Source organism: Melanerpes formicivorus, unplaced genomic scaffold, assembly GCF_026170545.1.
Source record: "Melanerpes formicivorus ecotype bairdi unplaced genomic scaffold, bMelFor1.0.p_v2 SCAF_11, whole genome shotgun sequence".
In the NCBI taxonomy this organism is placed as follows: Eukaryota; Metazoa; Chordata; class Aves; order Piciformes; family Picidae; genus Melanerpes; species Melanerpes formicivorus.
The window spans coordinates 11,062,453-11,088,264 of record NW_027142363.1 but is presented as its reverse complement, the minus strand read 5'-3'; the positions used below and the strand labels follow the sequence as shown (position 1 = coordinate 11,088,264).

The following is a 25,812-nucleotide window of genomic DNA, read 5'->3' as shown; positions in this document are numbered from 1 at the left end:
GGAAGGGGTTGGTCTCTTCTCTCTGGCAACCGGCACCAGAACAAGAGAACACAGTCTCAAGCTGCACCAGGGGAAGTTTAGACTGGAGGTGAGGAGAAAGTTCTTCACCAAGAGAGTTGTTAGCCATTGGAATGTGCTGTCCAGGGAGGTGGTGGAGTCACTATCCCTGGAGGCGTTCAAGAGGGGATTGGACGTGGCACTTGGTGCCATGGTCTCGTCATGAGGTCTGTGGTGACAGGTTGGACTCCATGATCTTTGAGATCTCTTCCAACCTTGGTGATTCTGTGATACTGTGATACTGTGTTGGGTGATCCTGGAGATGCAATCATTTGATTCAATACAAACCCACAGTGAAAATGCTAATTAGTAAGCAATTAGGAAATACCTAAGTGGTACAAGAGGGTAAAATGTCCCCTTTCTGCACTGAGAAATGAAGACTGCCACACAAAATACATCTAGGCAGGCCTGCAGAATAAGTAGGGTGTGTTTCTATGTGCATTTTAAAACATGTGATATCTTCTCTGGGGACCCTGGCTGGCTGGGGAGGGGCTGGGTTCTTGCATGACCTCAGCTTGGCCTTGTGCACCTGTCAGTGAAATGAGGCTTCTGGGTGCTGTTTTAATACAAGCCATTAATAAATGGCTATGCAGCTGCACAATGCATTAGCCAGGTATTGTAATGCAATGTTCACAGTACTGTGTTGTGACCACTTGGCATCTGTTGGGAATCTTCCCGCCACAGAGCAGCAGATATCTGCAGCCTTGCCAAAAGGGCAAAGGGCACCAGAGGAGAAAGCCTGCAGACTTTGCACCCCGTGTGCATGCCAGCAACCCTTGTCCCCTCAGGGTTTATGTGATCTTGAATGCCTTCATAAAGTGTGTCCAGAGCAGATGTGGAAGTTCTCAGTGGGGACTTGGGCACTGTGACTGTTTGTTTTGGTGGACAGAAGAGAAAAATCTCTTTCGATGTTCACTTGTAAGCATTGAGAGACTCTTAAAAGCCTTCCTGTATGTCTCTGCTAGGGCCAAGCTTTGTTGCTGTCCTGGAGCAGGCTGCAGCATCCACTGAAACTTGTGTCTGCATTGAATGGTCTCCAGCCCTGCTGGCACACTCACGAGTGTGCTGGCACCAGGGACTGTGAATGGACATGTGCACCTGGCGGGACAGTCCTCGTGCCCTTCCAGAACAGGAGTAATTTAAACCTCCTAACGTCCTCTGGCAGGCAGCCACATCACATGCCTGCACACGGTTTGGCTATACCTTCCTGTCCATGGCTGTGGAGGAAGACAGGTTATTGCACCCAGCTACTAGAGAGCAGCACCACTTCCTTGCTTCATGCATAGTTACTCCTTAATCTGGTCCTGTCACTACAACTCAGGCTGATTTGCACACTTCACAGCAAGGATTTTCTGGCTGGGATCACTCTGACATAACATGGTTATGAAGCAGTTCCATGTGCAGTTATGACAGGAGATCTGAGGGACGATGGCAACCTTTGCTCAGAGCAGACTGATGGAGCTGTTCAGCACAGGTGGATGCAGTGCATCCCTTTCTGCATAGTGTCAGACAACTCTCCAGACCCAGTCCTCACCATGAATGTTCACTGCAGCCTCAGCTGGCACCCCACTGCTGAACAACTGGTCCAGGCAGTTTCCACAAAGTAGTTCTTGTGTCTTGCAGGAACAGGCTATCCTGAGAAGTGTAATGACCAAGAACAGTCCATTTGCTTCAGGATATGGAGTGCTGCTTCTCTGGCACTACCTCTGGATGTTCAATTTTCATTCTCTCTGGGCCCCTCTCTCTTTCAGCAATGGGTAGGCATTGACCTCAGCAGCCCTGCTTTCTGACACTGCCTGACACCCACTGACTGGGGTTACTGCAGCTCAGAGCTGGAGAGCAGCTTGAAGCAGCTGCTGTTGGGAGGCATGCAAAGCCATCTGCTGCCTAGTTTCCCCTGGAGCTGCTGCGGGTTTTGTGACATCATGAGCATCATGACTGTATTCTGGAGAAACAGCAATTGCAGCAGCCATTCCTGGGTCACTGTGGGGACACTTGTCTTCAGCCTGCCACCTGAGGGAGGAGCAATCATTGCCGCTGTGGTAAGTTTCCTCTACTACATTGTGGGAACTTGTAGAGAGGCAGTTCTGTGCAGCCGTGTCAGCGGCATCATCTATGTGCACCACGCTGTCCCATTGCTGATCAACGTCTCTGTTGTGGGCTTGGTTATGACTTATCTCTGTGATGGAGGCAGCACTTGGGTAGTTTTCAAGTCCTCTGAGGGCCCCTAGGTGGTACCTCTGAGCTGGTTTGTTGCTAGCACGAAAGATTTGGATGTCCAGGCTGTGTTGTATGCCTGGAAATAGCAAAGGAGCCATTAGCCTACCTGTTCAGATCCATATGTAGACCTCAGCCTTAGCCCACAAGAGCTCCTGTCACAGAGTGATTACCTCTGTGCCAGTCAGTGAGTCATGCCCCCTTTTTCTCCAGACACTATCCCTGGTTTGGTTTGACTGTGGGACTTTCGGCTCCTCTTTCTTTGAAGCCACTACTTTGCTTCTTTGCAGTTTTCTCATTGATTTCACTTCAGCAACCTCTGCACATCAAACTCCTCTGTGCCTAGGAGAGCAGGCAGCATCCTGCATGTCCAGGCAGCCTAGGCTGGGACTCCTCATAAAAACAAGAAAAGAAAGAAATGTTTTCTGTCTGAAAACAGAAGAGTTCCCCACAGGGGACTACCTTTCTGCTTTCTTCCCTCTCTGTGGAAGCAGAGGACTCCTCTAGGGCTCTGCTAGGAGTGCACTGCACAAATGCTTGAGCAGGAACTTGTTCTATTCATGTTTTGTCAACCTGCAGCTCTGCCTGCTCTCACTCAGCAGACATGGGAGAGGAGCAGAACAGAACAGGATGCAGATGACTCTGTTGGTTGTTGGCTGTGGTGGTTGTTGGCTCATTTTTTTTGAGGATGTAGCAGTAGGTGCTGGGCTACTCTCTCTAGTACTTGCCATTGTAACTTTGGCTCCTGCCAGCTGAAGGTTCCTGTTGCACCTAGCTGTTTTACAGGGGCTTGGTGAACTATGTAGGGGCACCACTATGTGACTGTGTAACATCCTGTCACACAAACAAAGTCACTTGTGCTCTGTACCCCACATTTACTTTACACAGAATACATAGAATAAACCAGGTTGGAAGAGACCTTCAAGATCATCGTGTCCAACCCATCAACCAATCCAACCTACCTAAACAGCTAACCCATGGCACCAAGCACCCCATCAAGTCTCCTCCTGAACACCTCCAGCAATGGCGACTCCACCACCTCCCCAGGCAGCCCATTCCAATGGGCAATCACTCTCTCTGTATAGAACTTCTTCCTAACATCCAACCTAAACCTCCCCTGGTACAGCCTGAGGCTGTGTCCTGTTGTTCTGGGCCTGGCTGCCTGGGAGAAGAGACCAACCTCTGCCTGTCTACAACCTCCCTTCAGGTAGTTGTAGAGAGTGATAAGGTCACCCCTGAGTCTCTTCCAGGCTAAGCAGCCCCAGCTCCCTCAGTCTCTCCTCATAGGGCTTGTGTTCCAAACCCCTCACCAACTTTGTTGCCCTTCTCTGGACTCGTTCCAGCAGCTCAACCTCCTTCCTAAACTGAGGGGCCCAGAACTGGACACAGGACTCGAGGTGTGGCCTAACCAGTGCAGTGTACAGGGGCAGAATGACCTCCCTGCTCCTGCTGGCCACACTGTTCCTGATGCAGGCCAGGATGCCATTGGCCCTCTTGGCTGCCTGGGCACACTTTAATGCATCCTTGGCTGAAGGTGCTCACTCCAAAAGGGCAGGGCAGCTTACTGCATCAGGTACATCAAGAAAGATCAGCTACAAACTCAGCAGCATGTAGAGCATTTGTGGGGATTGCTTCCCAGAGACTAAGCTCTGGATGATACTTTGTGAAGAAAACAGCAGTGTGAAAGGAAGAATTACTTAACACAAGCATGTGTGGTTTCTGACACTTTTTTCAGTATAAGCCTAGGCTCTGATGGGACCAAATGCAAAAAGCCTGTGTGAATGATTGTAAGCAGTGTAGGGGGAAGAGGTTGGAGTTTGCTTCAGTCAGTTCAGGGCTTATTAGCAACGGCAAATGTGTTATTGCGTGCCAGCCACTGGGTGGCATTAGTGGTCCAGGTTTTGTTTGACAGACTCTACCTTCCACACTACTACTCTTCATTGGCTAAAATACTGCAGAATTTGTAGTAGCTAGAAAAAGAAGTAAGCTAAGCAGGGCATGTTGGTTATTTTATACACGTGCATGCCTGTCCCTGCCTTTTCCTTTCACCATTCTTTAGGAAACCCGGAGCAGAGGATAGGTGATGGTTTTCTGGATGTGAGAAACTGTAGCATGAGGGTTGAAAACATCTAGTCTGAACAGACAGCAGGAAGCCTTCACATTTGTACAAATGACTGCTCTAATTCTGCTGTGGACACAGAGGAGATCTTTATATGGCATCTCACACCAGCCTGAATAAAAACCAGGTGCAAAGGCTCCCATCCCCTGCAGAACACGGAACCGTTCTGTCGTGTTCAGCTGATCTGTCTGAGGAAAAAGGGTGAATAGCACAGAGGTATTTTGTGTGTGTCTAATACTGCAGTAAGCACTTAACATCAAGAGCTTCAGCAGAAATGGCAGGATGTGATCTCTTGGCCTTTGGCAACATGTAGGACCTTGCCAGGACAGAGAGAAGAGAGGAATGTAGCAACCTGGGGTAACAGAACCCCCTTTGTGTGCATGAGATGGCAATACCAATTTAGGCAACACCTGGCTCCTCCAATCTACCATTTCTTGATTATACAGACCACTAAACAATCCACTCTGCCTCAAAATGAAAGCAAAATGCCTAGGACACAGATGAGCTAATCCCATAAAAGGATTTAGTGAGGCCAGTACTGCTCCTGCAGCCACTTAACATTGCAGCAGCTGCATTCCATGAGAAGTCTCTAAGGGTTTTTCCTCTCCCCTTGCTCAGTCAAACCCTGCAAAAGCAGTGCCTATGGCTGGTCGTACATACTGTGCTTGGAACAGAGCCATTTTACTCCCCCTGCTTCCAGCACAGACACAGACTGTAGTTTGACTGTAGGCAGCAAACAGATGCCCACCATGGAGAGACCATTTGCTGGAATCAGAAGGTAGAGTGACTTATTACCTGCATCAGCCTGACAGGGCTGAGTTGTGGGAGGACAGCAAAAGCGTTTGTGTAAATAGATGTAATGGAACTAGTAAACACAACTCAATAGGCACAAGCATTCAACAACACCTAACGCCCTCTGGTCCCCTCTGGGCTTGAGGATCTAACATCCATCACAGCAGGTGAGGGCAAGATGGATGGGTATGCTCTCAGCCCAGCCAGTTCTGAACTCTTGGGCTAGCCAAGACTGCCTTGGCAAATTGCCTGCAGCAAAGCTTCTCAGAGCTTTGGAGTCCAAACAGAAAACTTCATAAAAGCCTGGATTCACAAAAGCTGTGTGGTTATTTAAAATGTCCTGGGGGACACCTCTCCAGAGAAGCTAACCTGGGGCCTGGTTTTGCCTGTTTTCTGCCTTTCCCCCCCATATCTTACAGCACATATTCCGGCTTGCAGGGTAGCACTTCCCTCCCTAGTCCCTCAAGAAGGTGGAAGGTATGGCTACACTTGCTGATTATGGGAGGAGCAGGGAGTAAATTCAAATGCCTAATTATCTGCACTAAGTAATTATTAGGTTAATGCTTTCAAAGATTCACAGATTGTATTGGGTTGGAAGGGACCCTCAAAGGTCATCTTGTTCAGTGCCCCCTGCAGTGAGCAGGGACACCTCCAAACAGATCAGGCTACTCAGGCTGCCTGGGGAGGTGGTGGAGTCACCATCATTGGAGGTGTTCAGGAGGAGAGAGGATGGGGTGCTTGGTTGCAGGGTTTAGTTGATTAGGTGGTGTTGGACGATAGGTTGGACGTGATGATCTTGGAGGTCTCTTCCAACCTGGTTTGTTCCATATTCTATATCCATCCACTGCTCAGGCTGTAAGGGAAAATTCAGTTCTGTAGCACAATCCAACATTAATTTCTCTGTTCTCCAACATTCAGCTGTGTCTGCTGCTCACATAGTAAGAGTGTGAATACTACTTTCACTGAGGACTGTGAAATCTGTGATCTGCATAAATCCACACAACTCCCCAGAGCGGTTCAGTGATATGTTTGGCCCCTGCTAAGCCTCTGCCAAGGCACAAGTTTCACACAATATCAGCTGTGGGACCAGCAGTCTTTCAGAGTTGCCTGAACCAACTACTCTAGGGGGAATAACTTATTTAGAGGAGAAGAAGGAGTGGTAAGGAGAAGAAAAAGAGGCAGGGAGGTCATGAGGCACTACATTAATGGAGGATACAGAAATGAGAGGTACTGGAGGAGTTATTTTTCCCTGCTGCTACCACCAGATGATGCTGCAAAGCAAGCCATCAGATGCATTGAAGGTTCCACCTGTAGGAGCCCACAGGCTTACAAACTGAGTAACACCATTTTCAAGATAAAACTACTTTAAAACATGCATTCCTGTTACTCATACAGATACTTCTTAGACATCATCTCTGCAGAACATCAGTGCCTCTTCTGAATTACTCAGCTGAGCTCTTTCCTAGGTCTCCCTGTAACGGGTATCACTGCCCAGCACCAGATGCAAAGCTTACCATCAACAAAGGCAGGGATGCAGCATGCATGTGCACACACCAGGATGTCCACACCACTCACTGCACTGCTGCCCTTGAAGAGATAACATAGGAAGATTCTCCTTTCATTTTTGCTTGTACCAGCAGCCACCTGTCTGTCCTTTCAGCCTGTTCAGCCTACTCAGGGCGATAGACCAAGACAAAGTTGATGCCTAGGTTTTGGAAAGTTAATTTTTAGGGTGACTGAGTTTGCTCATAGCAGGGGCAAATTGTGCAATTGAGTGGAACTAAACTGTCCCTTTGCATTGTCATTTGCTGTCAAGGGTGGCTTGGATTTAATGTCAAGCTGCATTCCAAGAGAAGTGAGACTGGTTAACCACTGTCTTTTCAGCCTGTAGGTCCTGGTGGCAGAGCCCGCTGTATCTGGTGGGCTCTCTCTTGTTCTGCTATTTATAAGGGGTGTCTTTCATGTAGGCACTCCCCTTGCCTCTACCTTTCAAAATGTTTGTTATTTCTATCCTCTAAATGTCCACCCTGGGCATTTCAGACAGCACTGGTGCTCCTTATGAAATTGTCACTCATGCACTCAACACACTGGTCTCTTGCTGGCTTTCCCCCACACCTCTGTGTTAGTGTATGTGCAGACAGAAGGGTAGAAGAGGAAATTGCTGCCACAAAGTGTGCCATCCGTCTCCTCTCCTCTGTCAACCTTTTTGAGTTCCCTGTAGTTCCTTTCACAAAGGCAAAAGCCAGACCAAAGCCTGCTGGGTTCATAGTGAGGTGGTTGCAAGGGCAAATGTCCCCTTTGGGATTTAGTTAAGGACAGTAAGTTATTTTCTGTCTGTGACTTACCTTAGGGCTGAGGCCAGGTTTACAGCAGTAAAAGGTTAATGCAGTAATAGGTTTGGCTTAAGTTTATATGCTTGGGTTGACCTAATCCAACAAGAGACAAATATTTTCAACTATGGTCCCTGCTCATAGAGCCTTTTCAGTAATGCATTCATTATGTGTAAATTGACATCACTGATCAGCAGAATCCTGGTCTACTGAGGGCTGATGGGGTCCATCTGTCAGAGAAGAGGGATAGCATCTTTGATCATAGGCTTGCCAAAGTGGTGAAGAGGGCTCCAGCCACACCAACCAAGTCACAGAAGGCAAAAAGGAGAGACTGGGAGCATGAACCTGCCTGCTGCAGGAGAAGATCAGCTTTGAGACTATCTAAGGAACCTGAAGGTGCCTAAGTCCATGGGACCTGAGGAGATGCATCCACAGATCCTGAGAGAGTTGTAGAATTAAGTGGCTAAGACATTATCCATCATGTTTGAGAAGCTGCATCAGTCTAGTGAAGTTCTCACTGACTGGACAAGGGGAAACATAACTCCCACTTTTAAAAGGGGAAGAAAGGAAGGGTGAGGTACTGCAGACCAGTCAATCTCATCTGTGTGTTTGGCAAGATCATGGAAGCTGTGTTAATGCACACAGAAAATAAGGAGGTGATTGGTGGCAATCAGTGTGGTTCCACTAAAGGTAAGTCATGGGTGGTGGTTGGTGAGACACTGGAACAGGTTGTCCAGAGAAGTCATTACTGAGGGAAAGCTCAGTTTTAGTCTTTATCCAAGGTACTCTGGTTTTAAATATTACTTCACTTGCAATCAGCAGTGAACACAGATAACAGTGTTCTTCAAAAGAGAGGCTAGGGTGGACAATAATTCATCAAATGCATCTTCTCCTTTACATAATCCTAGAAGGGTGAGGATGTGATCCTACTGTAAGCCTTGCTGCAGCCTAAAGATCATTCCAATACCATCTGAAAGGAACAGAAATGTTGTTGTTATAGTTTTTGAAGCATGTAAAGGCCTGGGAGAACTTCTCCAAGGTACTATAAGGGGTAGTTAAGACTTTTGCACTCATGGAAGCAGACCATTCTTGCTAAAGAGGTTAGTAAGCAGAGGTAGTAACGTTCTGTGTATGGAGAGGCTGAGGGAGCTGGGATTGTTTAGCCTGCAGAAGAGAAGGCTCAGGGGAGACCTCGTTGCTCTCTACAACTACCTGAAAGGTGGTTGTAGCTGGGAGGGGGTTGGTCTCTTCTCCCAGGCAACCAGCACCAGAACAAGGGGACACAGTCTCAAGCTGTGCCAGGGGAGGTTTAGACTCGAGGTGAGGAGAAAGTTCTTCACCGAGCGAGTCGTTCGTCATTGGAATGTGCTGCCCAGGGAGGTGGTGGAGTCACCGTCCCTGGAGGCGTTCAAGAGGGGATTGGACGTGGCACTTGGTGCCATGGTCTAGTCATGGGGTCTGTGTTGATAGGTTGGACTTGATGATCCTCGAGGTCTCTTCCAACCTTAGTTAGTTATACTGTGATACTGAGTTCAAGGTCTTGGAACCAGACTGAGTTACTTAAAAGCCAGAAAGCAACTCCCATTATTGCCTTGCTGTTCACGTTTCCAGAGATAAAAAGAAGACAACAGCTTCTAGGTTGTGGTGAACATTTTTTCTAAGCTACAGGCAAAACTGACAGGAAAATAAGTGGAAGGCATGATGTTCAGCAGAGTCCTAATTCAGTCCAGTTTTGATGGCCTGGTTAGGACTTTGGCAGGAAGCAATCCTTCTATGAACTGCGTGCAGGACATAAAATGTCAGCTCACGCCCGTGCAGCAGCACGTCCTTGAAAGGGTTTACTGATAAAAGTCAACAACTATTTTTCAAAGAACAATTTCACTGATTTTTTTTTTTTGTTGGTTTGTTTTTTTTTTTTACCCCCCTTTCCCAGTTTTTCAACTTGAAATGTCCTCTGCCATTCCTGTTGCTCAGGTACCCGAGTGCACTGCTCGGGAATACAAACGCTCGTCTGCGGAGCGGAGCAATAACAGAGCACGCATCACAAAGAGAAAGAAAATGCTTTATGTACAGATAATGAATTGTACAAATGGACAGGGAGTGTCTGGAGCAGAGACACAGCTTTGCTTTGGAGCTTTGCTTTGGAGCTTTGCTTATCCCTCTTTTTTTGTGTTTTTTGTTTTCTCCTTAAATAAGGAAATGGTGTTTTGTGTTTTCAGGCACGGAATAACTGCCCTTGCAAGAAGTTATCCTCTGTTCATTCTGCATTGCCAAATATCACACACAGTATCACAGTATAACTAAGGTTGGAAAGGACCTCGAGGGTCATCGAGTCCAACCTGTCAACACAGACCCCATGACTAGACCATGGCACCAAGTGCCACGTCCAATCCCCTCTTGAACACCTCCAGGGATGGTGACTCCACCACCTCCCTGGGCAGCACATTCCAATGACGAATGACTCGCTCGGTGAAGAACTTTCTCCTCACCTCAAGTCTAAACCTCCCCTGGCACAGCTTGAGACTGTGTCCCCTTGTTCTGGTGCTGGTTGCCTGGCAGAAGAGGCCAACCCCTTCCTGGCTACAACCACCTTTCAGGTAGTTGTAGAAGGCAATGAGGTCACCCCTGAGCCTCCTCTTCTCCAGGCTAAACAATCCCAGCTCTCTCAGCCTCTCCTCATAGGGCTTGTGTTCAAGGCCTCTCCCCAGCCTCGTTGCCCTTCTCTGGACACCTTCAAGTGTTTCAATGTCCTTCTTAAACTGAGGGGCCCAGAACTGGACACAGGACTCAAGGTGCGGCCTAACCAGAGCAGAGTACAGGGGCACAATGACTTCTCTGCTCCTGCTGGCCACACTATTCCTAATGCAGGCCAGGATGCCATTGGCCTTCTTGGCCACCTGGGCACACTGCTGGCTCAAGTAGCTAATCCTTTGTGCCCTTGTCAAAACCGACAGCTCTTGGCAACTCAATCATTCATAAAATCAGACAGAATCTTCCGTAGGAAGCTGCTTTACTTCTGCTTTATTACCTGAAAGCAAGGTTTGCTGGTGCTGGCCAAGGGGAATTTTCTGCTCAGCTCCATGTTCTGCTTCCTTTTAAAATCTTTTGGAGGAAACCAAACTTTTTATGCACACAATCAGTGCCAGCCAAAAATAACAACCCTTAAATTAGCACTGAGTAGGTGGAGGGGCACAACGAGCACACCAGCCTGCCGTAACAGTCTGGGTGTATAAATGAAGAGATAGGACTTGACATGCAGAATAACTAGAACTGTCAGATGACTAATGGATTTCACTCATTATATGCTGGGGCTCTAGAAAAGTAGCTAATAAAGTGGGATTACTTAAAAATATGCCTACATTAGCTGGAATAAGCCTCAGCTGCACAGTCAGGTCTGTCCAGATGCAGTTGCCTGCCCACAGCGCATGACCATAGGAGCCACGTCCTGTGTGTGTGGGGCCACAGCAGGGAAGGGGTACAGCAGCATAGAGGGAGCTGGAGGCTTCTTTTGTGTTACTGTTTGATGTGTGCCCAAGCCTGCACTGTGGCAAAGAAAAGCAGTACCTGCAGGGGTTTCAGCCTCTGGACCCTTTCTGCCCCACTGGTGCTGAGCATCTGTAGAGTGGCGAGGTGAACAGGATGCAGGGGCTGGTCAGGGCAGGGGCCAGTTCCTTGCTTCCTCAGACACCTGGAGCTTTCTATGGAAACAAAAATATTCCCTGATTCTGTTTGATGGTTCACCCCTGTTCTGGGGCAGCTGCTGGAAACTGCACCAGTGTTTAAGCAGGACCATGCCAGTGTTGGCACTGTGTTAGCAGGAGGCAGCAGCACCTCTCTAGCATCTGACGCTTGTACATCACAGGATGTGTCTTGCTACTATTTTGCTTTACAAGCTGCTGGAAAATGTCCTGGCCTTTCTTCACCATTGTGGCTTCCTCACCACTCTTCTCCACATACCACAGAGGATCTGTAGGACAGGGTTAGTTCTGGGTGTGAGAGGAGCCTGAAGGACTACATGGTACTGTGTTGTACAATGCTCTGTAGGAGACGTAGACTGAGAAATGGAGGAGACAGGTTGTAACAGGACCTGCCAGATGATTGCCTGATTTATTGCCTTGTGTTTGTCTCAAACCATGCTGACAGCTGTGGGATTTCTCCTTTGGACAGGTTTGAAATCCCCCATACCACAGACTGGCAGACTGGAGTGTATCCAGTGGAAGGACACTGAGGAAGGGGCTGGAACTCATGGTATGCAAGGAACATAGGCTGCCCAGAAGCTGTGAAACCTCCAGCCTTGAGATATTCAAGCCCTGATGAGGCAAGTCAGTGCACAGCCTCCCTGATTGAAATTAGCCTTGCTTTCAGTGAGAGATTTGTCTAGAGTCTCACAGACATCCCTTCTGGCTTCACTTTCCTGTGGTTTAGTCCCATTGGTGCTCCATGTAGAACTTCTGCACCACATTGCCTTCCTCAGTGCTCCTTAAAATACCTCAGCTCTCCTCTCTGCTTTTCTTCCTTCCCCATGACTCATTTCAGTAAAACTCTCTGAATTGCTTTACTTGCCATGTGGGGTGGTAGCAGCTTGGTAGTCACATCTATAATGCATGGACAATGGAGTGTGCTCAGTTTAATCCAGAACCACATGAAGTGGGAGCATGGGGCTCCTTGTCCTGATTTTGCTCTTTGAGGACAGCTCATCATCAAAGCAGTCCACTGCTGGATAGTACTGGGCAAACTTAGGAAGTGATGCAGCATTCCTCAGCAACTGCTTGGGCAAAGGAGCTGTGCTATGTGGAGGATCTTCTGCTGATTTTGGTAGCTTCATCTTGCTTGAGAGTTGCAATGATGTACTTTTTTTTTCATGCCTTTTCCCTTCATTTTAACTAGAGGTTTTCCAAAATGGCAAATCAAATCAGAGTTATAAGCTCATTAACCATATGACTAATAGCCAGGCTGTGAGACCTCGACAGGCTGGACAGATGGGCAGAGTCTAAGGGCATGAGATTTAACACATCCAAGTGCCGGGTTCTGCACATTGGCCACAACAACCCCATGCAGTGCTACAGGCTGGGGTCAGAGTGGCTGGAGAGCAGCCAGGCAGAGAGGGACCTAGGGGTGCTGGTTGATGGTAGGCTGAACATGAGCCTGCAGTGTGCCCAGGCAGCCAAGAGGGCCAATGGCATCCTGGCCTGTATCAGGAACAGTGTGGCCAGCAGGAACAGGGAGGTCATTCTGCCCCTGTACACTGCACTGGTTAGGCCACACCTTGAGTCCTGTGTCCAGTTCTGGGCCCCTCAGTTTAGGAAGGAGGTTGACTTGCTGGAACGAGTCCAGAGAAGGGCAATGAAGCTGGTGAGGGGTTTGGAACACAAGCCCTATGAGGAAAGGCTGAGGGAGCTGGGGTTGCTTAGCCTGGAGAAGAGGAGACTCAGGGGTGACCTTATCACTCTCTACAACTCTCTACAACCAGAACTCCCAGGGCTATCAAAGATGACTTCAGGGCCCTGGGAGACCTGGTTGAGGGGTCAGGGGCACAAATAATTTTTTCATCAATACCTTTAACTGCAGGAGGGAATACAGTAAGGAACAGGTCAGCAGCTATAGTTAACAAGTGGCTTAGAGGCTGGTGCAGTCAAAAGAATTTTGGGTTTTTTGATATTGGGAAACTTTCCACTGCACCAGGCCAGCTGGCAACAGATAGAGTACATCTGTCCCAGAGAAGGGGAAAGATCACTGTATATGAGAACGGACTGTCCCCCAAAGATAAAAAAATCCTGGGTAGGGAATTGGCGGGTCTCATAGACAGGGCTTTAAACTAGTTTCGAAGGGGGAAGGGGCTGAAGAGAGTCCTCTCAGACAAGAGTCTGGGGGCGACAAGCTAGAGTTGGAGGTGAAACCAGCAGCCCAGCTGAAGTGCATGTACACTAATGCACGAAGCATGGGTAACAAACAGGAGGAGCTGGAAGCCTTGATGCAGCAGGAAAATTATGATATAGTTGCCATCACAGAGACGTGGTGGGACGACTCACACGACTGGAGCGCTGCAATTGACGGTTACAAGCTCTTCAGGAGAGACAGGCGAGGAAGAAGGGGTGGAGGGGTGGCCCTGTACATCAGAAAGACACTAGATGCCATTGAGATGGAGATTAGGGATGATCGGGTTGAATGCTTGTGGATAAGAATTAGAGGGAAGACCAGCAGGGCAGACACCCTGGTTGGAGTCTGTTATAGACCACCCAACCAGGAGGAAGATGTTGACGAAGCATTCTATAGGCAGCTTAGGGCTGTCTCAAGATCTCCAGACCTTGTTCTCATGGGTGACTTCAACCTGCCTGACATCTGCTGGGAACTCAACACGGCAGAGAGGAGACAGTCTAGAAGGTTTTTAGAATGCATGGAGGACAGCTTCTTATCCCAGGTGCTGCGAGAGCCTACCAGGGGCAAGGCTATGCTTGACCTCCTCTTCACCAACAGGGAAGGACTGGTGGGTGATGTGGTGGTTGGAGGGTGTTTGGGGTCCAGTGACCACGAGATAATTGAATTCTCGGTTTTTGGTCAAGCCAAGAGGGGCGGCAAGAAGACCTCCACTCTGGACTTCCGGAGGGCAGACTTTGGGTTACTCAAGGAACTAATTCAGAGGGTTCCTTGGGATAAAGTCCTTAAAAACAAAGGGGTCCAGGAGAGCTGGACCTACTTCAATGAAGAATTGTTGAAGGCTCAGGGACAGGCTGTGCCAATGTGCCAGAAGATGAGCCGCCGGGGCAGACGGCCAGCCTGGATGGTTCATGAACTTTTAATGGAACTGAGGGAAAAAAAGAGGGTGTATCACCTTTGGAAGCGAGGGGAGGCAACCCACAGAATGTTTAAGGATGTTGCTAGGTCTTGTAGGAAGAGAATTAGGGAGGCAAAAGCACACTTGGAACTTAAACTGGCCTCTACTGTGAAGGACAACAAAAAGTCCTTCTATAAATACATTAATAGTAAGAGGAAGGGGAAGGAAAACCTCCACTCCTTGGTGGATACGGAGGGGAACATTGTAACCAAGGATAAGGAAAAGGCAGAGATACTTAACACCTTCTTTGCCTCAATTTTTACTAGAAGGGCAGAACGTCTTCCTGACAGCTGGTCTGCAGAGCTAGCAGAAGGAGCCAGGGAGCTGCACAGTTTCCCTATGTTCCATGAGGCGGTAGTTGGAACTCTCCTTAGCAGCTTGGATCCCCACAAGTCCATGGGACCAGATGGGATTCATCCTAGGGTGCTGAGAGAGCTGGCAGATGAGCTGGCCAAGCCACTCTCCATAATTTTCCAGCAGTCCTGGCTCACTGGCGAGGTCCCAGAGGACTGGAAGCTGGCCAACATGGTGCCCATCCACAAGAAGGGCCGGTTGGATGAGCCAGGGAATTACAGGCCTGTCAGCCTGACCTCAGTGCCAGGCAAGATCATGGAACAGGTCATCCTGAGTTCAATAACACAACACTTACAGGATGGCCAAGGGATCAGGCCTAGCCAGCATGGATTTAGGAAGGGCAGGTCCTGCCTGACCAACCTGATCTCCTTCTATGATCAGGTGACCCGCCTGGTGGATGTGGGGAGGCCTGTTGATGTAGTTTACCTGGACCTCAGCAAGGCCTTTGACACCGTCCCCCGTAGCAAACTGCTGGCCAAGCTGTCAGCCCATGGCTTGGACGGGAGCACACTGCGATGGGTTAGGAACTGGCTGGAGGGCCGAGCCCAGAGAGTGGTGGTGAATGGTGCCACATCCAGCTGGCAACCAGTCACTAGTGGTGTGCCCCAAGGATCAGTGCTGGGCCCTGTGCTCTTTAACATCTTTATTGATGATCTGGATGAGGGCATTGAGTCCATCATCAGTAAATTTGCTGACGACACCAAGCTGGGGGCAAGAGTTGATCTGCTGGAGGGTAGAGAGGCTCTGCAGAGAGACCTGGACAGGCTGGACAGATGGGCAGAATCCAACGGCATGAGATTTAACACATCCAAATGCCGGGTTCTGCACATTGGCCACAACAACCCCATGCAGTGCTACAGGCTGGGGTCAGAGTGGCTAGAGAGCAGCCAGGCAGAGAGGGATCTGGGGGTGCTGGTTGATGGTAGGCTTAACATGAGCCTGCAGTGTGCCCAGGCAGCCAAGAGGGCCAATGGCATCCTGGCCTGCATCAAGAACAGTGTGGCCAGCAGGAGCAGGGAGGTCATTCTGCCCCTGTACACTGCACTGGTTAGGCCACACCTCGAGTACTGTGTCCAGTTCTGGGCCCCTCAGTTTAGGAAGGAGGTTGACTTGCTGGAACGAGTCCAGAGAAGAGCAACAAAGTTGGTGAGGGGTTTGGAACACAAGCCCTATGAGGAGAGGCTGAGGGAGCTGGGGCTGCTTAGCCTGGAGAAGAGGAGACTTAGGGGTGACCTTATCACTCTCTACAACTACCTGAAGGGAGGTTGTAGACAGGCTGATGATGGTCTCTTCTCCCAGGCACCCAGTACCAGAACAAGAGGACACAGTCTCAAGCTGCGCCAGGGGAGGTTCAGGTTGGATGTTAGGAAGAAGTTCTATACAGAAAGAGTGATTGCGCTATGGAATGGGTTGCCCGGGGAGGTGGTGGAGTCGCCGTCATTGAAGGTGTTCAGAAGGAGACTTGACGGGGTGCTTGGTGCCATGGGTTAGCTGTTTGGGTGGGTTGGATTGGTTGATGGGTTGGACACGATGATCTTGAAGGTCTCTTCCAACCTGGTTTGGTTTATTCTAATAAAGGTTTATTCTAATAAAGGTTATTCTAACTACCTGAAGGGGAGTTGTAGACAGGTGGGGATTGGTCTCTTCTCCCAGGCAGCCAGCGCCAGAACAAGAGGACACAGTCTCAGGCTGCACCAGGAGAGGTTTAGGTTGGATGTTAGGAAGAAGTTCTATACAGAGAGAGTGATTGCCCATTGGAATGGGCTGCCTGGGGAGGTGGTGGAGTCACCATCATTGGAGGTGTTCAGGAGGAGACTTGATGGGGTGCTTGGTGCCATGGGTTAGTTGTTTAGGTGGGTTGGATTGGTTGATGGGTTGGACATGATGATCTTGAAGGTCTCTTCCAACCTGGTTTGGTTTATTCCAAAATAAAGTTATTCAAAAGTAAAGACTCACAAGTTGTTGTTATAAAAGAATGTGTTTATCAAGTGTGCCCTGATGTTGGCTGAGCAGCCAAGTGTAGCATGCTAACAAAGGGGACAGATTTTCACTGGCTCGTGGAGGTGCCTGCAACATGGAAAAAAGCTGATTCTGGGTTGTAGGATATAGAGACATAAATCAGTGTGGTGCTAGGCACACCTGCCTGGTGGAACAGCATACTGCCAGGCTCAGCTGACACATGATGACAAAGTAACGTTGCCTGGCTCCACTTGGCCAAGCCAGTGACTTGCGCCTGCTCAGTGGCCAGGTTGCACTTGTGACTAAAGGTGCTGGTGATGCTAATGAGGCATATGTCACATAAAAAGAGCCCAAAGTGGAAGAAGTGCATGTAAGTGCAGGAGGGGAGGGAGGCCAGGGTACATAGGATTTGCAACAGAATCACAGAATGGGAGGAAGGGAGCTCTGGAGGGCATCTGGTCCAATCCCCCTGCTCAAGCAGGGCCACCTAGAGCTGGTTTCTCAGACAGATTCTGAACATGTCCCATATGGGGCACTCCATAGCCTCTCTGGGCAAGCTGTCCCTGTTAGTCTCCCTCACAGACAAAAAGTGTTTCCTAATGTTCAGAGGGAAGCTCCTTTGTTTCACTGTGCTCATTGCCTCTAATCTTGTCACTGGGCATCACTGAGCAGAGCCTGGCTCCATCCTCCTTGCACAGCCCCTTCAAGTATTTATGTCCACTGGTAAGGTCCCCCTGATCCTTCTACTCTACAGGCTGAACAGTCTCAGTTCTCTTAGCCTTTCCTCATAGGAAGGATGCCTCAGTCCCTTCATCACCTTCATGGCCCTTCACTGGACTCTCTGTAGAGTGCCCACATCTCTCTTTTATTGAAGAGTCCAGAACTGGATACAGTGCTCCAGGAGTGGCCTCACCAGCACTGAATAAAGGGGAAGGATTTTCAGCCTTCACCTGCTGGCAGTGCTTTGCCTAATTCAGCCCAGGGTACCATATGCTGCTTTTGCTGCAAGGGCACAAGGTCCTTTACTGCCAAGCCACTTCCCAGTTGGGTGGCCCCCTGCATTTACTGGTGCATAGGATTGTTCTTCCCTAGGTGGGGGAGTTTACACTTCCCCTTGCTGAACTTCATTAAGTTCTTGTCAGGTCATTTCTCCAGTCTGTTTAGGTCTCTCTGGATGGTACCACAGCTCTCCATTTTATGTCACTCTGCAGTTTTGTGTCACCTTCAGAGTTGCAGGCTATGCCCTTCCCCATCATCCAGATCAGTAATGAAGATGTTGAACAGGAATGAACCCAGTATTAAGTTCTGGAGAAGGGAAGGCTCTGAGGAGACCTTATTTGAAGGGGGCCCACAAGAAAGCTGGTGAGGGACTTTTTAGGGTGTCAGGTACTGATAGGAATAGGGGGAATGGAACAAAAAGAGAAATGGTTAGATTCAGATTGTATGTTAGGAAGAAGTTCTTCCCCATGAGGGTGGTGAGATGCTGGAACAGGTTGTCCAGGGAGATGGTGGAAGCCTCATCCCTGGAGGTTTTTAAGGCCAGGCTGGATGTGGCTCTGAGCAATCTGATCTAGTGTGAGGTGTCCCTACCCATGGCAGTGGGGTTGGAACTGGATGATCCTTGAGGTCCCTTCCAACCCTAACAATTCTATGATTCTATGATTGTATGACTGTGGAAGGTTATCAGGTCAGTCAAGAGTGACTTTTCATTGTGATTGAAGGGCTAAGGTGGCTGAAGGCCAGGGCTGTCCTTTTGGTCTGAGGCATTGCAGGAGGTGCAGCAGCCCTACATGGGGCTAGGGCGGCTCTTGGGTACATGGAGACTTAGACATGCAGCCCATAGCCTGATGAGCTGATGTTTGTAAGCTGATGGACACCTTGAAGATCTGGTTTTAAGTTATGCTACAGATAGCATCTATAAAACAAACTGCACATCTGGGGTAGTTGTTATTTGCTTGGGTTTTTATAATTGCTGTGAGTGGCTACTTGACCAGCTGATCTTTCCTAAGCCAGGGCCATAGCACACTATCAAACTTCCTAAGGCCTTTTGGCTGAAGCAGTGGGGAATTTTGCCTAATAATCAATGTCAAGAAAGGACCTGCATTTTATCTTGCTTATTGTTAAATGCTTTGATGAAAATGCTTGGTGTGATAATGCCACTTAAAACCTGCCATTAATGATCAAGGGCTTGATGAGATAAACAGATGTTTTATATCTGGATTTGATTTGCAAGCAACGTGGTGATTAAGTAGATAGTTGAGATTTTGTACTTGATTTTTACAGGTAGAGCCAATATGCAGTATTTGAAAAGAAATATTCTTTATTTGATACACAGCCAAGCATTAAGATTAAAAAAGGACAACTGATTTGAATTTCTCCATCTTGACCTTCAAAAGTTGATGGGGAAGCGCGTTCACCCTTTTGTCTTTAAAAACCAACTTGTGTAGTTTGGCAGGTTGTGTAAAACACTTTCAGTTAAGACATAATTCATGTTTATTTATTAATGCTTTATAGAATGTACTTTTCCGGATTTGAGCTGAGTCATTACCTCAAAAAACCACCAAGCACCACTTTGGCAGCCTGAGCGCTGCTTGTGACAAGATGCTCTCCCTGGCTTCCCTACATCCTGTTGAACTGAGCCTGTGCGTGTGATGCACAGCTAAATCACTGGCTTAAATCCCCGCAAAATCTTCAGATGCAGAAATAGCTCAAGAGCCACCGGCACGGGGAAAAGCTTTTGCGGCTTGTTTGCCTCTCTGAGCCATGCAGGCAGCTGTTGGTGCTTTGGGAGAAAAAGGGTAATGTGCCTGCAGTGAGTGAAGCAAGTGTGGGACAAGGCTTGGGCGAAAGATCTGGGGTCACCAACGTGTGCTGGGCAACGGCTTCTTGTGCCTGCTGGTGAATGTGAAGGAGAGACAGGGAATAGCTCAGCACTGCTCCAGCGGACTTTGAGGTGGCTGGCAGCCATAACCCTCGCTTTCACAGCTCCTGAGCCCCTGGAAGTAAAGCCCACCTCTGAGGCGGTCAGGTCCCCTCCTTTCGCGGCTCCTGACCCCCTCAACACCTCTCACGGCTCCCAAACCCTCGCAACGGTTAGGAACCTTCTACCCCAGCAGGGGCGGTGCAGCCGAGGATGGAGCGGCGAAAGCGCAGCTGCCGAGGGGCTCAGGAGCCGGCCTGGCTTCGAAGCCAAGCTCTCCCCGCACGCAGCCAATCATGTTCGCCGGCGCAGTGCGCGCGCCAACTTCGCCCTTCGCCCCCCGCTCCCCGCAGTCTTCCCCCCCCCCCCCCGCCCCGAATTGGCCGCGCTAGCCGACGCGGCGGGCGGCCCGCGCGCCCTGCTGCGCGCTTTCATTGCGGGCTCCGCGATGCGGAGGGGCGCGGGGAGCGGCTCGCACGTGGCACCGCCCACCCCCGCTGCCCCGGGGAGCTGCCCCTCCCCTCCCGCCTGGGCGCCGCGTGGGCCATTGTCACACAACATTCCAACTCCGAACGCCCCGCTGTTCGCCGCCGCTGCTGCCCATTGGCTCGTCCGGCCCGGAGTGACTCATCGGGCAGCCAATGGCCACCGGTTTCCAAGGCGGCCGCCGGCGCCGCCCCTCGCAGCGCCGGCAGTAACAATATGGCAGCGGCGCCTATTGGTGGCGGTGCGCTCTGAGCGGCGGCGGCCGCGGGCGCCCGGCGGCGGCGACGGGGAGCAGCTCCCTGGGCGGGCGACAGTGGTGGCGACCCCCGGTGCCGAGCCCAGCCGCGGCAGGTCAGTGGATCGCGTCCCCGTCCCCCGCGCACGGTATCCCCTCTCATGCCGATGCGCTCTGGCGGAGCGCCCCGCGCCGCGGGCGTTGTGCGGCGCCGCGGCCCGGCTCGCAGCCCCTCTGCCGCCGCCCGCACCGGTGGGGCCGGGCAGGATGTGTGTGGAGGTGCGGCCGCTCCGCTCCGCTGAGGGTGGGTGGGCTCCCGGCACGCCGGGGCCCGCTTTATTGTTCGCGGTGTCGGCTGTCGGCAGCCGGCCCCGCTACCCCCGCCGGTGCAGCGGCGCGGGAGGGGGCTCGCCGGGATGCCGGGGTCTTTGCCGCGGTCTGACCCCATAAGTGCACGTCTCCGGAGCCGGCCCTGCGGCAGACGGCCTCCGAGAGCGCGCCTAAAATGTCACCGTAGCCCCCCAGCGAGGCTGCGCGGGGTGTGTGCGTGGGCTGTCGGGCCCCCTCGGAGACTCCCCGCAGCCGGCGCTGCCCGTTGCGGGCCCCGTGCAGAGGGCGTCCGCCGGGTCCCTTCTTCGCCGGGTGATGCTGCTGCTGTTGGGGAGCCGCGCCGGCCACGGTGCGGGGCCGCAGACGGAGTGTCACTTGGGGAGCGCACACCGCTTAATGAGCGTGTAGCAGGTACAGCTGGTGTGGTTAGGACGGCGGGTCACTGAGGGCAAGGCATAGCCTGCCCTTGCTGCCCTGGCTGGAGCTGGGGACACTTGGGGGCTGATCTTCGCTGTCCTAGGCTCGAGGGGCAGCGCTGCCACAAATGTGGTCTTAGAGTTGCGGGAGCGAGTGTGTAACTCCAGCGCGCAGCTCTCTCCTACCACGTTGGATTGGGAAGCGCTGGGAGAAATTGGGTTTCCGTTCCTCGTTGGTCCTTCATTCCCACTTTCTCCTCTTCGGGGCAGCCAGAAAGGGAGTCTGGGGTGGTGAAAGCTAGCTAGAATTAGGAAATGGGTAGTATTTGTGACTTGTTAATCATTATTCTGTGTATGAAATTCTGATTAAAACCGGTATTGGAATAAATTAGGGAAGGCTGAGATGTTTGGAGTGATTACTTGGGTGCCTAATTTGTGATTAGAGCGTCTTTCCCCCTTCTTGTATTATTGAAATCCTTGTGTCAATTTCAATGACGCTTCAGTGTTGTGATATAAATTGTTGAACAAGGGCAAACAAGACCTCCTTCACCTTAGCTGTGAGGGCATCGTTCCACAAAGAGAAGCATCCTTCCATCTCTCCTGGTTTGGCAGCTGTGGGATACACTCTTCTGAGTCCTTGCTCCTGTCCTGCAAACCTGGGCTGCCCTTCCCCTGGTGAAAGCTGCCTTGTGTTGCATATTGGATTGCATGTAAAGGTTGTTCTTGCTGCTTTCTGATGAGTCCACAGGGATGGGGCAGTCCTGTGGGATTTTGAATGTGTGACTGACCTTGGAAAGTGCTTTGGTTTTCTCTCTTGGCTTTTGCTTTAATTGCCTTTGTGTGCCACAAGCACTCTGATTTGGGGATTGATGCGTGCACAGGTCCTGAGAAGTGTCTTAAAATCTGATCATCATCCCTGGTAGTGGCAATGAACATGTTATTGTAGCACTTCCAGAGGTAAAACGTGATTTAGGAGCGGGTGGGGAATGGGACTGTTCCTTCCCGCCTGGGCTCTGGAATGGTGGAGGTGGAAGAGGAATGTGCCGTACCCGTGGGGACTTGGCTCACCTTCGCTTCGGTTACAGGCAGATTTATCCTACTCCTGCTTAGGCTGCAGGAACATTTACCATTCCAGAATCATGTTTCCCGTGGAGGAAAAAGCTTTTTCTTTCTTGAACAGCAGAACAACTTGAAAATGAAATGTTTTTAAAGGGCTTCTCCTAAGAGGAGTTTAATCTATAGCCTTTTGGTTGTTGTTATTCTTGTATTAATGATCCACTTGTGCTTTCCGCATAATCTTTAGGCATAATCTTTAATGATTACTGACTTTGGGATCTGACTCTCCATAACCTCAAGCAATGCTGAATAATTTGCCTGGAGGGAAACAAGATACACTGCTGTATTAAATGCCCTTTTCTGGCTTCTCTGGTTGCTCTTGACAGAAGTAGAATTCAGTGAATCCTGTCCAGTGTTTGTCTAGTGATTCACCTGGTGTTGCTTGGAAGAGGAAAGATGTGGTTGTTTTGGTTTGTGTTTTTTGTATCAGGAGTGATTATGCTGTGTAGTCATTCAGTGGCTGGGGACATAGACAAAAAACAAACCCTATGAGTCATCATTTGAAAGGATCACTGCATGTCACAGGGGAACAAAACTACGTTTGGCTGGTACTAGAGCTCTCTGTTCCTCAGATGAAGTTCTAGTACGGTAGCGAGGAGCATGGTATAAATAGCAGTGCTAGGGTTTAGCCACTGAATTCAAAGTTATGGTTTCCACAGCAACCAGCACTCAGGCTGTGGTTTATATATGTACTACTTCCCCCTTTTTTAAAACTAAAAGATGTATCTAGCTTTTGGTGTGGTGTTGTGTCCAGTCCTCCTCAGCGAACATCTTCTGCTTATTCCTCCTGCTCTGGTTTTGAGCGTCCCCCTCTGCTTTCCTTGGTCCTATGGCTGTAATCTTGCTCCATTCCCAGCTCCAGGCTTCCTGCTGCCTTCTTCTGGGCCAGTGGCTGGGGGCTCTGTGTACCAGATCCCAGCCTGTCTGCTGTCTTCGTCTTCTAAATCTTCCTTTTGTTACCAGCATTTGCTTCTAGCTGTGCCTGTGGTGTGATAGGTAGCACAGCTGTGGGAAGAAACAGCCCTGCTTTGGATCCACGGCATATCCCTCAAATAGTATCATAGTATCAGTCAGGTTTGGAAGGGACCACAAGGATCATCTAGTTCCAACCCCCCTGCCATGGGCAGGGACACCCCACACTAGATCAGGCTGGACAGAGCCTCATCCAGCCTGGGCTTAAACACCTCCAGGGATGGGGCCTCAACCACCTCCCTGGACAACCCATTCCAGGGCTCCACCACTCTCACGATGAAGAACCTCCTCCTCACGTCCAGCCTGAATCTCCCCACCTCCAGCTTCATTCCATTCCCCCTAGTCCTATCACTCCCTGACATCCTGAGAAGTCCCTCCCCAGCCTTCTTGTAGGCCTCCAGATACTGGAAGGCCACAATTGGGTCACATAGCTGCCTATGTTTCCTATCTTTCCCTTGTCTGGAAGGCTGGTGTCTTGATGGTAGGTCCGCATGCTTTCCTGGCTCAGGCTCAGTCATTTCTCTGTGGATTGAAGGAAATGCAAACAGAGAGCTGTGCCCCGTGCGGAGGGCTGCAGGATGTGCCCTTCCTATATGAAGATCAGGATGCAATGCTTGTTTAAAAAAACCATTTGTCACACGAGAGTGCAGTGCTGCTAAAGTGTTTTGATATATAGCCAGGGGGTTGATGAATCTCCATGGTTGTGTCCAAGTTACAGTTTCCAGAGCAACTGGAGCTTTGTATCTTGGAAGACTGTTAACTAAAGCATGAAATATCACATCAAATTTTCCTTCTTAAATTCTGTAATTTTAGCTGCTATTAAAAATGCAGCTGTGCTTATCTGAGAACTTAAATGACCACATAGGTCTTGAAAACTTAAATGACCACATAGGTCTTCTTCAGATACGTACCTGTGTAATAAGAACAAGCGTGGGAAATTGCAGCCCCCAACGTAATTATCCTTAGAATGGCAACAAAAAGCACTTTAGAAAGAACAAACCAAACCAAAAAACCAAGAATGAAATGGAAGTGTCATCTCATCTGTATCTCTAACCAGAAGTAATGATGAAAGTGTAGTCTGACAAAATTGAGTAAAAGGAGTGATAGAATATAACAGAATAGACCAGGGTGGAAGAGACCTTCAAGATCACCGTGTCCAACCTATTATCCAACACCACCTAATCAACTAACCCATGCAACCAAGCACCCTATTAAGTCTCCTCCTGAACACCTCCAGTGATGGTGATTCCACCACCTCCCCGGGCAGCCCATTCCAATGGGCAATCACTCTCTCTGTGTAGAGCTTCCTCCTCTCCTCCAGCCTAAACCTCTCCTGGCACAGCCTGAGACTGTGTCCTCTTGTTCTGGTGCTGGTTGTCTGGGGGAAGAGACCAACCTCTGTCTGTCTACAACCTCCCTTAAGGTAGTTGTAGAGATGTTGGTAGAAAGCAAGTATCAAATGAAGCATTCTCATGTCTGGGGAACTGATCCTAACATGGGAAGGGACTCAGGATCCCTGCCCATGGCAGAGGGGTTGGAACTAGATGATCCTTGTGGTCCCTTCCAACCCTGACTGATACTATGATACTACTTGGAAGCAGTTGGGCAGGCCAGGGTGACAGAGACCAATCTGATATTAAATGTTTTCTTTTTCTTTCTTTCTCTTCCCCCTTGGCTGCTGGTCCTTGTGAAATTTGGTCCCTTTTGCAGTGTCTCCCAGACACTGAGCACTACGGACAAGGACCTTTGGTCTCTTTCCCATTATGATTATATTTGAGCCAGTGTTACTTTCAGTGTATCTGCACTGTAGGTTTTCTCCTTGCTCTGTGAAGAACTCTGTCAATAACAGGCATGTCATTTGCTTATAAGCTGCCCTTCTGGATACTCAGATTGGTGTGCACACTGATCTTGTAAAATGGTTTGTAGGTTACCTGGGGAATCTCAGCCAGTTGATAGCATTGGCTGTAAGCATGGGCTTATGTGAAAAGAAACTGCAAGGACAACGTCTCAGGGGTCTGCCTTTCTATTTTTGTTAGTAACCTTCCAGCTCAATGTTTTTATTTTTGATATGTTATATAGTGTTTCACTGATGTTGCTGCCTACAGTAGCATTACCAGCAGCCTATGGTTTTTGCTTAATAAAATGGAGGAATGATTCCACTCCTATGAGATGGTTTCTAAATGCAACTTAAACCCAAACCTTGTGATCTTTGGTGTGCTGCCCAGGTTACAGAAACAAAATGATTGAAACAGCAGCTGCCAGTGGCTTGAAGTGAATTGAAATACCTTGAGCTTCTCTCTGGGTCTCTGAGCAAAGGTAGGAATTTTGTTTTCTCTGTAGTCAGCCCAAACTTGATGATATGGCACAGACCAAAAGAATGATTTTAGCTTGTTCACACAGGAGCAGGCTGTTGCTCAGTAGTCATAGCCCACTACCAGTAGTCATAGCCCACCACTGTGGTAGGCAATGTTGAATGCTTGGTGGTAATACCAAGGCAAAGAAAGCTGGTAACAAGCTGGGAGAAGGGCCAGATTGTTTGCTGGAATAAGGACTGCCTGTTGACTTTCCTGCATGATCAGAAAGTGCCAGTGTCTTCTGTGCTATCAGCTTAATTAGCTAAGTCTGTCTAAGTGAAGGTAGTGATGCTACCTTCACCATCATATAGATGCATCTCTCT

The 25,812-nt window shown here is 49.6% G+C and overlaps 1 protein-coding gene across 1 annotated transcript in view; it reads left to right on the top strand.

Moving 5' to 3' along the window:
- Window positions 1–20,317: 20,317 nt before the first annotated feature.
- TIAM1 (TIAM Rac1 associated GEF 1) overlaps window positions 20,318–25,812 on the top strand; it is a 238,965-nt gene continuing 233,470 nt past the window's right edge. The window contains exon 1 of the mRNA XM_068144501.1: window positions 20,318–20,417. The gene's annotated coding sequence lies outside the window, so the exon portion shown is untranslated. The remainder of the gene's footprint in view (window positions 20,418–25,812) is intronic.